General features: G+C 48.0%; 1 protein-coding gene across 1 annotated transcript in view; it reads right to left on the reverse strand.

Annotated features, from left to right (window-relative positions):
• Positions 1-14194, reverse strand: part of LOC133381949 (H-2 class II histocompatibility antigen, E-D alpha chain-like) — a 411219-nt gene that overhangs the window by 156910 nt on the left and 240115 nt on the right. The gene's annotated exons all lie outside the window — the stretch shown is intronic.

The raw sequence follows: 14194 nt of genomic DNA on the forward strand, positions 1-14194 counted from the left end.
TTCACCTCCACAGTTATTTATCTCTATTCTGCTGCTGCCTCCTTCTCCTCCTTTATCCATTCTTGACCTCCGGATCCTTTTCCCCTCCACTTCATTCTTCACCACCATTATCCATTTTTTAAAATAATTGTTTTCTCCATTCCACCCCGTCTCACTCTCTGCCTCCTCCCTCGTCACCTCCTGCCCATCCACAGAGCATGAGGAAAGAGCGACACTGCAGAGAAGCTCAGTTTGAGGCACAGGATTTTCATCCACAAATCAGAAGAGCAGAAGACTTCCACTGCTCCCCCCCAAGTAATGTCCAAAAGTAATTCTGGAAACGTTACAATTACTCCACAAAAGTAGTAAAATTACTCCTAGTTCTATTACAATCAAAATGTAAAGGAATTGCCCACTCGTTACTCAAAAAGTAATGAATTACAAGTAATTCGTTACTTGTAACTAGTTACTTCCAAGCTCTGCCAAAACCCTTGAGTTTATGACATTCCCACCACATGTGTAATATGAGCCTTGTACTTCGCATCCTCTACAATACTTTCGTGTGCTATTTTTAGAGATCTGTGCTAAATTCAGGGGGGTTAAATACCATTTTTGTATTACTTTTAGGACTTTCTCTATAGGAAGTCGAAATAGCTCTATATGGGAATTTTGTCCACATATCATTCCAGTCGTCTTCTTCAATCTGGCGTTTCAGGTCTGATTCCCATACTGGTTTTAAAATTGAGTTGGAACCCATATCCTTATTTACCAAAAATCTATATAATTTTGAAATCACCCCCTTTTCCATTCCCTCCATACTTAACATTAGTTTCTCCCCTTCTCTTAATTGTCTAGTACCTTGCATTAGAATATGATGTTTCCTTATAAAAGTACTAAGTTGATACCAACAAATCCATAACACGTCCATCTCCTTAAATTTAGTTTTCCATTCATCACATGATAAAGGTAGTCCGTTTGTATAAAAATCCTTCAGTCTGTATAAATTATTGTAAATTAGGCTTTTATCCTCTATTTAATAAATGTTACTTTCTGTCACACCTATAACATCTTCCCACCTTTGGTTGGTTACTTATTTAAAACAATTTTATGCCACCCTTCATTCAAAATGTCAAGAGGATGTTGAACAGCACCAGATGGAACAATCCCTGGATAGCCGCACTTCTGGCATGATATGGATACTTGACATGTACCTCGCTGGCACCCATTTACCCCCCACCTCAGTTATCACAGTGGGGAGGACAGCCTGGCTGGGAGTCCAGAGTCTGTGAGTTCAAATCCCCATTCATGTCTCCTGGGTGTCTCCAGCTAAAGATCACCCCCACAGGGAGTGGCTCAGGGGTTACGTGCTCTGCCACCTGTGCAGCCGTGGGCAAGTGGCAAAGTCCCAAGGAGCCCAGCTGCCCCCCAGCTGGCAGTTACAGACAAGGAAGGGGCTGGCTTGTGCAGCTGTGGCAAGCTGAGCAGGCCCTGGCCAGCTGGGGAGGACTAGCCCTAGAGGGAGGCAGTTGTAAACCCCCTCTGAATACCGCTTACCATGAACACCCTATTCATAGGGTAGCCATAAGTCGGGATCGACTTGAAGGCGGTCCATTTCCATTTTCAGTTTCATATGCATTCTCTTCTCCCCCCCCAATTGACTCAGATTGGCCCAAATGTTCTTGCTTTGTCATGTGTGATATGAGTCCAATCTGGAAACCTCCATTTGCTTCAGGACCTTGCATGGTTTGCAAAGGTGGTTTCCTTCCTGAATGTGTCATACTGGATATTAAGGGCATCACCACCCTTACCATGGGGTTGACTTCTGAGGAAAGGGCTCTCATGTTCTAGGATTGTTCCCTTCATTCACCATTGATGAATACTCTGTGGAGAGTTGAGTGGAGTCTGCGGGAAGCATCTTTTGCAGGGGGAGGCGGGATGGGCATGCTTGATCAGGCTCTGGGCTGCTAGGGGAGCCTGGACTACTCAGTTTACTTTCCACATTGTTATCAGACAATTTTTTTAATCATCTAACATAATACGACTTCTGTGTGGTTTTTGGATTTGTTTGTCTTTGCAGAAGATAGAACTGGATGGCCCATGATCCTTTGGATTAGTAGCTCAAGTCACAGGACAGAAAAGAGAGGCAGGCTCTGGTGCTTGGTAAATTTATTGAGGCTCAACGCGTTTCAGAGTAATCCTTCCTCAGGAGCTACAAACATTAAAGCAAACTAAAATCAATAACATGCAGACAACATCGTGTTGTGTGGAGCTGGATAAAGAATTTGAACTGCGCAGGCAGAGAAAAGGAAACAGATCTCCAGTGGTCAGTACAGGGTCTTATCTTTCTTGTATTTGGGGAGGGCGAGAGACGTTCATGTTGCAGCCGGCTTCCAATAGCATTCGCTTTGTTTGAGCTGCTGTACAGATGCAAGAGATGAAAGTTTTAATGTTATGACAATTTTTTGCTACATATGTGAAGTATGTTATATGGAATGTGGTCTTTAAAAGTGTTTTGCCAAATATTTTTATGTCTCAGACCACGATGTTGTCTCCATGTTATTGATTTTAGTTTGCTTTAATGTTTGTAGCTCCTGAGGAAGGATTACTCCGAAACGCGTTGAGCCTCAATAAACGTACCAAGCACCAGAGCCTGCCTCTCTTTTCTGTCCACTGCGTGGTGCTTTTCTCTGTTGTTTCTGCTAGTAGCTCAAGTCAACAGCTGACTTGGGAGCTCCTAAGTTTCATTTATTTTATAACTGTTCAATATTATACAGCCACAAGAATACCAACCCATGCCATTCTGATGCTTCCCATAAGCTCATTTCAAAACAAAACCTTACAAGACTTATAGTCCTGAACTCAGAAAGGCTTGCTTAACAACCGTCTAAATTTTCATGGTGATACACAAAACAGTCAGAAAGAACAGAGAGTTCAAAGTGTAAAAAAGAGAGAGAGAAACCACAGAGCCCTTTTGGACTTCTTTCCGTCAGAGTTCTCATAATCTGTTGAAATTCATTAAAAATCAACAATATTCACAGAGTACCTGTTACTGACCTTGCCCCATACTCAGACGTTCATCTTCTGCAGTTTAAAAGTTAAAAAAATTCCTGGCTGATTTTTTAATTAATTTAAGAAATGTTGGCTTGAACCCAATTATGTCAGGCATGCTCAGTAAGAACCAATTGTCAGTTTCTAAAAGCCAGACTTACAGCTGCTTGACTTGCCTAATCAGGGGGCCACACTCACACCAGACTTCGATTTCACGTGAGACAGTCATGGCTTCCCCCAGAGAATCCTGGGAACTGCAGTTTGTGAAGGGTGCTGAGAGGAGACTACTATTCCACTGACAGAGGTCCAGTGGCCGGAGTGGTTTAACAGTCAGCCACTCGGATTGAAGGTCTGTGATGGGAAAAGGGCTTCTCCTTGCAACTCTCAGCACCCTTCACTAACTACACTTTAATGTATATCCCACCCTTTCTCCCAGCAGAAGTCCAGGGCAGCAAACAAAGTGCTAAAAACACTTTAAAACATCATAAAAACAGACCTTAAAATACATTAAAACAAAACAGCATTAAAAACATTTTTTTAAAAAAACAACTTTAAAAAAGGGTTAAAAGCATTATTTAAAAAACATATTAAGCAATTCTAACACAGACGCAGACTGGGATAGGTCTCAACCTGAAAGGCTTGTTGAAAGAGGAAAGTCTTCAAAAGGCATCATCAAAAAGATAGCAGAGATGGCGCCTGTCTAATATTTAAGCGGAGGGAATCCCACAGGGCAGGTGCCGCTACACTAAACGTCCGTTTCCTATATTGTGCAGAACGAACCACCTCGGCCTCCATTGCATCTGCTGGGAGCCGTCCAGCGGAACTGTTTCGAGTGGTTAGGGGGCTTTTAAGTTCCAGCCCCCGTGAGGGTACTTCTGACCACTCAGCAGACCGCTGTCAAGAATTTGCACGGCACTTTGCGGACAAAGTCGCTCAGATTCGCTGTGACTTGGATGCTAAAATGGATACAGTCTCTGAGGATGTAACTTTGGCGCCTGTTTGTCCAATTAAAATGGATTCTTTTCAACTTGTTTTGCCTGAGGATGTGGACAAGATCCTTGGAGCGGCGCGTGCCACCATGTGTGTACTGGACCCTTGCCCTTCCTGGCTCATTAGAAGTACCAGAGGGGGACTGGTCGATTGGGTCAGGGGAGTAGTTAATGCCTCTCTACAACAAGGCAGAATTCCATCATGCTTAAAGGAGGCAGTTATAAGACCACTGCTGAAAAAGCCCCCCCTGGATCCCTCTTTACTAGGCAACTACCGGCCAGTCTCCAATATTCCATTTTTAAGCAAGATAATAGAGCGTGTGGTGGTCGCCCAACTCCAGAGATTCCTGGATGATACGGATTATCTGGATCCATTTCAATCTGGTTTCAGGCCTGGCTATGGGACAGAGACAGCTTTGGTCGCCTTGGTGGATGACCTACGCAGAGAACTGGACAGGGGAAGTGTGTCTCTACTGGTTCTTCTGGACCTCTCAGCGGCTTTCGATACGATTGATCATGGTATCCTTCTGGGCTGCCTTGCCGAGATGGGACTTGGGGGCACTGTGTTACCGTGGCTCCAATCCTTCCTGGAGGACCGAACCCAGAAGGTGGTACTGGGGGACTCCTGCTCGACCCCTTGGCCATTGACCTATGGGCTGCCCGCAGGGTTCCATTTTGTCCTCCATGTTATTTAACATCTACATGAAACCGCTGGGAGAGGTTGTCCGGGGTTTTGGGGTTCGGTGCCATCAGTATGCTGATGACACTCAACTCTATTTCTCTCTTCCACCTGAAGCCAAGGAAGCCGTACAGATCCTAAACCAGTGTCTGGCATCAGTGATGGACTGGATGAGGGCAAACAAGTTGAGATTAAATCCTGACAAAACAGAGGTACTCCTGGTCAGTCGGAGGGCAGATCAGGGAATAGGGATTCAACCGGTGCTGGATGGGGTCACACTCCCCCTGAAGTCTCAGGTTTGCAGTTTGGGTGTACTCCTGGACTCAGCTTTGAATTTGGAGGCCCAGATTACTGCTGTATCCAGGAGCGCATTTGCCCAATTAAAACTGGTGCGCCAGCTGCGCCCGTTCCGGGAGCTACCTGATCTGACTAGGGTGATGCATGCCTTGGTTACATCCCACTTAGAATACTTTAATGCGCTCTACGTGGGGCTGCCTTTGAAGACTGTTCGGAAACTTAAATTGGTACAAAGAGCTGCAGCCAGAGTGTTAACCGAGGCTGGTTACAGGGACCATACAACTCCCCTGTTACAACAGCTCCACTGGCTGCCAATTTGTTTCCAGTCACAATTCAAAGTGCTGGTTTTGACCTACAAAGCCCTATACGGCTCAGGTCCAGACTATTTGACAGATCGTATCTCCCTACATGAACCTGTCCGGGATTTGAGATCTTCAGGTGAGGCCCTTCTTGTGTTCCCCACACCTTCGCAAGCACATATGACGCAGACACGAGATAGGGCCTTTTCGGTGGCCGCTCCTAGGCTGTGGAACTCCCTTCCGAGTGAGGTGCGATCAGCTCCTTCCTTGCTGTCTTTCCGGTGACCAGTAAAGACTGTTTTATTTCAACGGGCATTTGGGATAGAGAACGACCAGAATTAAGTGTCATAGGTTTGGTGATTACATTATATGATTTTATTATTTTAAATTGTCCACTGTTTTTAACCTATATTTTATGGTTTTAATTTTTCTCATAGTTTAATTCTTTTTTAATAATATACTCTGTATGTTTTAATGGTGTTGTTTTTAGTTGTAAGCCGCTCTGAGTCCTATTGGAAAAAGGGCGGGGTAGAAATAAAGTTTATTATTATTATTATCATCATCATCATCATCATCATCATCTGCAGGAGACCTTCACCTGCAGAGGGCAGTGATCGACTGGGTATATCAGGGGTAAGATGGTCTTTCAGGTATCCTGGTCCCAAGCTGCATAGGGCTTTGTACAGCAAAACTAGAACCTTGAACTTGGCCCCATAGCAAATGGGCAGCCAGTGCAGTTCTTTCAGCAGCGGGGTGACATGTTGGCGATGCCCTGCTCCAGTGAGCAATCACACGGCCACATTTTGCACCAGCTGCAGCTTCCGGACCAACCTCAAGGGCAGCCCCACATAGAGCACATTACAGTAATCTAGCCTAGAGGTCACCAGTGTGTGGACAACAGTGGTCAGGCTATCCCGCTCCAGAAACGGCAGCAGGTGTCTCACAAGCCAAAGCTGGTAAAAGGCACTCCTAGCCAGAGAGGTCACCTGGTCCTCTAGTGACAAAAATGGATCCAGGAGCACCCCCAGACTATGGACCTGCTCTTTCAGAGGGAGTACGACTCCATCCAAAGCAGGCAACTGACCAATTATCAAAAGTCAGGAACCACCAACCCACAGTGCCTCCGTCTTACTAGGATTCAGTTTATTGGCCCTCATCCAGCCCACCACCGAGTCCAGGCAGCGGTCCAGGGCTTGCACGGCCTCTCCCAATCCAGTTGTTACAGAGAAATAGAGCTGGGTATCATCAGCATACTGCTAACGCCTCACGCCAAATCTCCTGATGACCTCTCCCAAAGGCTTCATATAGATGTCAAACAGCATGGGGGACAAGATGGTACCCTGCGAAACCCCACAGCACAGCTGCCAGGGGGCCAAAAGACAGTCACCCAACGCTATTCTCTGAGAGCGACCTTGGAGATAGGATCGGAACCACTCTAAAACAATTCCACCAATACCCATCTCACCAAGTCGGCCCAGAAGGATACCATGGTCAATGGTATCAAAAGCCGCTGAGAGATCAAGTAAGAATAACAGGGTCGCACTCCCCCTGTCCTTCTCCCTGTACAGGTAATCCATCAGAGCGACCAAGGCCGATTCAGTCCCATAACCAGGCCTGAACCCAGACTGGGATGGGTCAAGATAATCTGTTTCATCCAAGAGTACTTGCAGTTGCTATACCACAACCCTCTCAATCACCTTCCCTAAGAAGGGGGTATTTGCAACCGGTTGGTAGTAGTCATGAAACAATGGGTCCAGGGTGGGCTTTTTCAGGAGTGGTCGGATCACTGCCTCTTTCAAGGTGTCCAGAACCACTCCCTCCCGCAATAATGCGTTGACCACACCCTGGATCCACTCGGTCCAACCCCTCGGCAAGCTTTAATGAGCCAAGAAGGGCAAGGGTCAAGAGGACTCGTTGCTGGCCGCATCATCACAAGCACCTTGTCTATGTCATCAGGTCGCATCAACTGAAACCGTTCCCAAGAAGTTGCAGCAGATGTTGCACTGGACACTCATTGGGGACTACAGTAGATGTAGATGGGACATCAACACTGCTACAGAGGTGAGAAGCGTTACCTTCAAATTGCCTTGCAAACAATTCACCGTGGACCTCCGAAGGGTCTAAAATTCCATTTCCTGGAGTTGATATCAACAGACTCCTGACAATACAGAAAAGCTCCACCGGACGGCTGCTTGACGATGCGATGGAGGCAAAGAAGTGGGCCTTCTTTGCTGCCCGCACCGCCACACAGTAGGCACGGTTATGTTTTATTCATGCCTGATCGGCCTCACAGCAAGTCTTTCACCACTTGTGCTCTAGCCATTGTCTAGCTCACTGGTGTACCAAGGTGCAGACCGGGCTCCACAATGCTGGAGTGGGTGCTCGGGGGCAACCGTGTCAAGGGCCCGATGCACCTCACTGTTCCACAGTGTGACAAGGGCTTCAATAGGATCACCTGCTCTATCTACTGGGAACTTCCCCAGGGCATTCAGGAATCCAGTGGCTTCCATTAGACTCCAGGGGCAGACCATCTTAATCTATCCACCACCCCTACAGGGAAGGATCGGAGCCATAAGTCTAAACTTCACCAGGAAGTGATCTGACCATGACAATGGGGTGACATCCACCCCCGATCTCCAGACCACCCCATCCTCCATCTGGAGCAAAAAATAAGTAGAGGGTGTGTCCTGCCCTATGTGTCAGGCCAGTAACAACTTGAGACAACCCATGGTTGTCATGGAGGCCATGAAGTCCCGAGCTGGAACACTAGAGGCAGCCTCAGCATGGACATTGAAATCACCCAGGACTATCGTTCTGGGCTGCTCCAACACCACAGCTGAGATGACCTCCACCAGCTCAGTCAGAGAAACTGCCGGGCAGCAGGGTGGATGGTACACCAGCAGCAACCCTAGTTTACTGTCTCCTCAGCCCAACACTAGGTGCAGGCCCTCACAGCCAGCTCCAAGACAGAGTGGTTTCCTGGTGACAGAGATGGAAGTTCTGGAGACCACAGCAACTCCTCCCCCCTGTCCCTGCAGCCTGTGCTGGTGTTGCACCGAGTATCCAGGTGGGCAAACCTGGGTCAGATCAACTCCTCCCAGCTCACCCACCCAGGTCTCAGTAATGCACACCAAATTGGCACCTTCATCCACAATCAAATCATGGATGACAGTAGTCTTATTGTGTAACAGGCCAGTGGGCACAGCAGATGAGCAACGCGGAACCCATTCATGAGAGGAGTGGCAGCAAGGAACAAGGTGCAGATAGCCATGCCCTTGTCTTTTGCCGTAATTCACCACATCCCCATGGCTATATTTCCCTCTACCCGTGATCACTGAAATTGGGGTGGCATCACCCATGTTCCTCCGTACTAAGACTCCTCCGAAACAACTGATGTGGACCCAACACAAGCACAATATGTTGCTATTTCATCAATGACTCTAGATGTTGGAAAAAAGAGGATGCATGTTTTCAGCCTGCTATGTTTAAACCACTTTATTTAAGGCAAGGTGTTCACGATCAATTTAAAACATAGAGCACACTCAGAATTTTGCTAGGATATATTTCACCTCCCACTGTTTTATTTTGTGCAAATTGAGACACTTCTGAGGTCCGCTGGAGACTATTCTGCAGAAGTCAGTGCCATTATTCCACAATTATGTTTGGAGTTTCCTTAGTGTAAATTTGGCAAAGTGTTGCTGTACTTCACATATTCATAGAAATAGAAGCAAAAGAAAATGATTTCCTATAGAAAACTTCACTAAAATTGCAAAGTAAATCAGACATATTTAAAGTGACCATCTGAACTACATCAACTGTCTTAATAATGTTGCTTCCTCCCTGCTAAAACAAGATCAGCACAGGACATACCTTCTTTCTATTATTTGGGCTGGTTGCAGGTGTTGCCACCACTCACCATATGCTCAGAGGCACATGCTACCAAATTCTTCCAAGCTACACAGGAAGTGGACTGGACTGTGAAAGACCAACCCAAATTGTGTTTGCATTTTGACAAATTTGTAGGGCAGTGGAAGGAGGTGATTGGAGGGAGGGGGCAAAGGAAAGGGGAGGGGAGGTTTGATCATATGCATGTTTTTTGAGTTCAATGGTATTTACTCCTGTGCAATGATGCTTAAGATAGGTAAAACTGACCATGGGGAGGAGGTGGGGGAGGGGAGGAGGAGATTGGGTGGGGGGGCTCTGGGCAGAAGGGAAGCCCCTTTCCTTTCCAAAATGAAAACATTGTGATCATTATTATTTTTTTCCAGTTTCCCCCACCTTTTTATTCTACAGCAGGCACATGTAGCCTCCCACCCAAATTTAAACCAAAGCTGTCCCTGGCCACATCCACACCAGGCCTTTATTTCACTTTGGACAGTCATGGCTTCTCCGAAAGAATCCTGGGAAGTGTAGTTAGTGAAGGGTGCTGAGAGTTGCTAGGAGACGCCCTGTTCCCCTCACAGATCTAAAATCAGAGCAGCTGACTGTTAAACCAGTCTGGCCACTGGAGCTCTCTCAGAATAGGGGTCTCCTCTCAGCCCCCTTCACAAACTACACTTCCCAGGATTCTCTGGGGGAAGCCAGGACTGTCTCAAGTGAAAGCAAAATCTGGTGTGGGTGTGGCCCCCAGATTAGCCAAGGTCAGCAGCTGTGAGTCTGGCTTTTAGAACGTTGACAGTTGATTCTTACTGAGCATGTCCGACGTTATGATTGGGTACAAGCCAAAATTTCTTAAATTAATTAAAAATCATCTAGGCATTTTTTTAATTTTTAAACTGCAGCAGATGAAGGTCAGAGTGTGGGGCAAGGTCAGTATCAGGATTACAGGTACTCTGTGAACATGGCTGATTTTTAATGAATTTCAAACGATTACAAAAACTCTCAGAGAAAAGAAGTCCAAAAGGGCTCTGGGTGTTTTTTTTTTAATCTCTTTTTAGACTTTGAACTCTCGATTCTCTCTGACTGTTTTGTGTATCGCCATGAAAAGTTACAGGGTTGTTAAGCAAGCATTTCTGAATTTGGGACTAAAGGTTTTTTAAGGTTTTGTTTGGAAATGAGCTTATGGGGAGCATCAGAAAGGCATGGGGGTTATTTTCAATTTAAAATTGGGGAATGTGAAAAATCCACGTTGGCTATAGTATACAACCACTCTTGTGGCTGTATAATTAGTGACATTCTGATGTGTTCTGTGACATGCTGATCCATCATGTGCCGATGAGATGAAATCCCTGGCAACCTTGGCACTACACACGTGGGAGATGCCCTCTGGCTCAGGAGAGAGCGAGCAGAGACAAAGGTGTCTCCTCTCTCTCAGACAATTGAAGGAGGGAAGAGAGGAAAGGGCAGAAGGAGGAGGGGCAGGTAAGCTTCCCTAAAGACGTAACAGCCTAGCGATGGAAGGAAGTCAGTCAGAGCATCTCAGGTAACGGTAATCCAGCCTCTCCATCTGGAGGACCCCAACTCTATCGCCCTTCTGGAGCATAAGCAAAAGAACAAAACAGGAGTTGCTCTCGCCCCGCTTAAAAAAAATGGGAGTGGATGCAGAGTATGGAGATATTGTGGGGAAAATGACTGAAGAGAGGTCTGCATCTATAATCCGTTTGTGTCTTGTCCTGGCTGTGGAGGAAGGAGCACTCGCTCTGTGTGTGTGTGTGTGAGAGAGAGAGAGAGAGACCATATGAATTTTTCCTACAGGTAACACAAATCCTGATCCAAGTAAAGAGCATTTGCTATTTCCAGTTGCCCCACCCACTCTGAGATCTGGTCTCTCCCCCCCCACCCTCCCTCATCTCACCACTTTGGAGGCAAGGGCTACTGGTCCTCCTCGTGACGCTGTGTCTGCCTTCCTCCCCATTCCAGAATCCCAGCCAAGAAAAATCTCCTACCTGGGAGACCAGGGTTCGAATCCCCCCCAGCCATGAACCCCACTGGGTGACCTTGGGCCAGTCACTGCCTGTCAGCCTCAGAGGGAGGCGATGGGAAGCCCCCTCTGAATACTGCTTGCCATGAAAACCCTCTTCATGGCGTAGCCCTGAGTGGGGATTGACTGGCAGGCCATTCATTTCCCTTGCATTCCCTCACAACAGTTCACAGTCGGTCAGGTTGCACGCAGGAGCCACAGTTCTAAAGGAAAGATCTCTAGCTGACGGCACAGTTGGCTTTTCCCAGTTTTCAGGTCTACTTTTCTGTTGCTGGTTGTTGGTTGTCTGTATCAGTATCAACGACGGAAGGAAGTCAGTCAGAGCATCACAGGTAAAGGCCATCAAGCCTATCCTAACAAGAAGCCCCCCCCTGCAAACCTAGGAAGAGCAGAGAATCACAGAAAAATCTCAGTTTTGCCCCTTCACTTAACAAGTGCCTGAAAGGGACATTTGCCGGACTCCCTTGCCTGGCCACCGAAGGCGCTGCCTCGCATTAGAGCCCCATTGGACCCCCATGGGAGGGGGGGGCTTGGGCAGGAGTTTCTCCCGGGGCTGTGAGGAGCAAGTCCCTATCTGGAGTCTGCTGCAGGGTTGAGGAGGAGGGGGAGAGAGGTTGGGGGAGTCTTCCGCATTGGACTTGGGGGTCCTCCTTGGGGTGGCGGTGCTGGTCTCCCCTTCGCAGGTGCTGGGCATGGAGGAGCCTCTAGGTGAGCAGAGATCCCACGTGGGGGAGTAAGAGAAAAGCCCTTCCAGAGACCCCCAAATTCTTGCGTTTGAGTCTGGGCCCAGTTGAAGGTGCTGGTGTAATCCATGGGGCTTTTATGTAATCCATGCAATGCATATGTATGGCTAGTCTTATGTTAAGGAAAAGCTTAATAGGTTATTTTTCTCAAACAGAAAGCACCTGCGAGGGGCTGCGCTCATTAGAGATTGGGTCAAGTAACGGTGGCTAGAAATACACAACCTCCACTCAGCTGCGTTATCTAGGAGGCCGGCAGGGAGTAAAAGGACGGTTTGACGCGTCTCCAAGGACAGTAGCCTTGGCACTGGTCCAGTTAGCTCTAATGAGCTACATGTGCCAAGGATGGGCTGCACGTGCTGATTAACGGCAGGGCACGTGCCATGGGAAGAGTAGCCATTGTCTGTTAGGCACAGGGCAGCTTTGATGCCTAGTCTGATTAATGATGTCCCCTGTCAAGATGTGCTGATTTGATGTTAGATATAGCTCATGATGCATTCCGTCACTGTGTATGCCTGGCCAAACTTTCTCCTCTAAAAGGTGCCTGTGCCATGAGCTCAGGGTGCAGACCTTAACGCCTCTCTGCGAGAGACCTTGGGTCTGTTCCACTGGGTAGGCAAGCCTGTTGTAGCCCAGTTCAGCATACAGACTGCAGGTGCCCATGGGGGGAACTTGCAGCCTGTTCCATTTATTGGGTATGCCTGTGTGCTCGCTAAATTACTCCATAAACTTCTCCTTGTGAGTAAACCTTTGGATCTGCCTCCTTGATGCCATGGTACCGATCCTTACAGTTTGAAGCAGCCCACAGCTGGGGCTAATACAATTGGCGTAGTCGACCGGATTACCAAATGAATCAATGTAGAGATTTAAGGGGAAGAAGAATCCTGTGGAAGCCGATTTGGGGAATCGGCTCCCAGGGTGGCCACCGCATGGGATGTGGAATCCAGTGGCCAAACAGTTGGCCTCTTTAGGGGGGGCAGTGACATGGCCAGAGGGAGAAACAGACTAAACTCGGGTGTGCAGCCCCTCTGACATGGCTTTTGCCGACAGCACAGAGATGTTACAATAGCCATTGCAGGCATGTTAGTAATGTTTCTTCTGTCCTTTGTGTGGGGGTATTCCCCAAATGGTGAGCCCCCATTCAAAAGAGCCACCACCTGTCCACTGCTGAAGTGTATCCAGGGGGTGGAAGGGGGTGAGCAGCTTCGATGTCAAAGCAGGGGCAGAGAAAGGGCGGGCCTTGGCCTTGGTGGAGGCAGGTGTTCGTGGGGGCCATTACTGGCCCTGGGCTCACAGCCCCCCAAAAGTCTGGTGCCAGCCCTAGACCAACCCCTCTCATACCATCAGAGGAGCCTGGCTGCTGGGTCAGGCCAAGAGCCCAGCATCGTGCCCTCAGTGGCCAACCAGAGGCCCCACTGGGAAGCGTGAAAGCAGGCCTCGAGGGCAACAGCAACACTCACCCCCAAATGACATTCCCAGCAACTGGTATTCAGAGACATTTCCTGCCTCTGACAGCGGAGGGAGCAACAGAGCCATCGTGGTCAGCAGCCAATGAGCCTCTAGAAACGTGTGCAACCCACTTTGAAAGCCATCCAAGTTGGCTGGCATAGAATCATAGAGTAGTAGAGTTGGAAGGGGCCTATAAGGCCATCAAGTCCAACCCTCTTGGGCATCCCAAAGTGCAGCCGCTGTTCCCTCCTGCCCCATGCAAGGCGGCTTACTCTGCACCAGGACAGATCCCTCCCATAAAAAATCTGGAGGTTGCAAGAAAGCCAGGCAATGGAAGCAATGGAGTTTGGGCTCTGTTTTGCATGACATGGGGATTGGAGTTGATTGCACGGAGAAGCCCTCAGGTTCTTCAAAGGGGTGGAGCCTGGGAGTTTATTCCCCCCTCCTCCGTCCCGCTTTCCCCACCTTCTTTGCAAAGGAAACTGACCAGGCCGGAACAGGGAGGTGCAACGACCAACCAGAGACTCAGAAAAGGGGTGGAAGACATGCAGCCTTCCGGTCCTCATTCGGAGGCTGGAACTGGTTTTGTTACACTAGAATTGAGGCTCGTTCCCGCTGGTTGAGGCCCAATATCAAACAACGGAGACTCAGAATAGCAACCAAGGCCTAGTTTATTGTCACTTGCAAGTCGAGAGCTCACAGTAGACTCCTGTCAGGCTGTGAGATCTAAAAGTTACAGTAACACAGATATAGTTTCTTGTTTCCAGGCAGTTTCACATGCATTCCAAAGGTGG

The sequence above is a fragment of the Rhineura floridana genome, chromosome 3, assembly GCF_030035675.1.
Source record: "Rhineura floridana isolate rRhiFlo1 chromosome 3, rRhiFlo1.hap2, whole genome shotgun sequence".
NCBI lineage: Eukaryota > Metazoa > Chordata > Lepidosauria > Squamata > Rhineuridae > Rhineura > Rhineura floridana.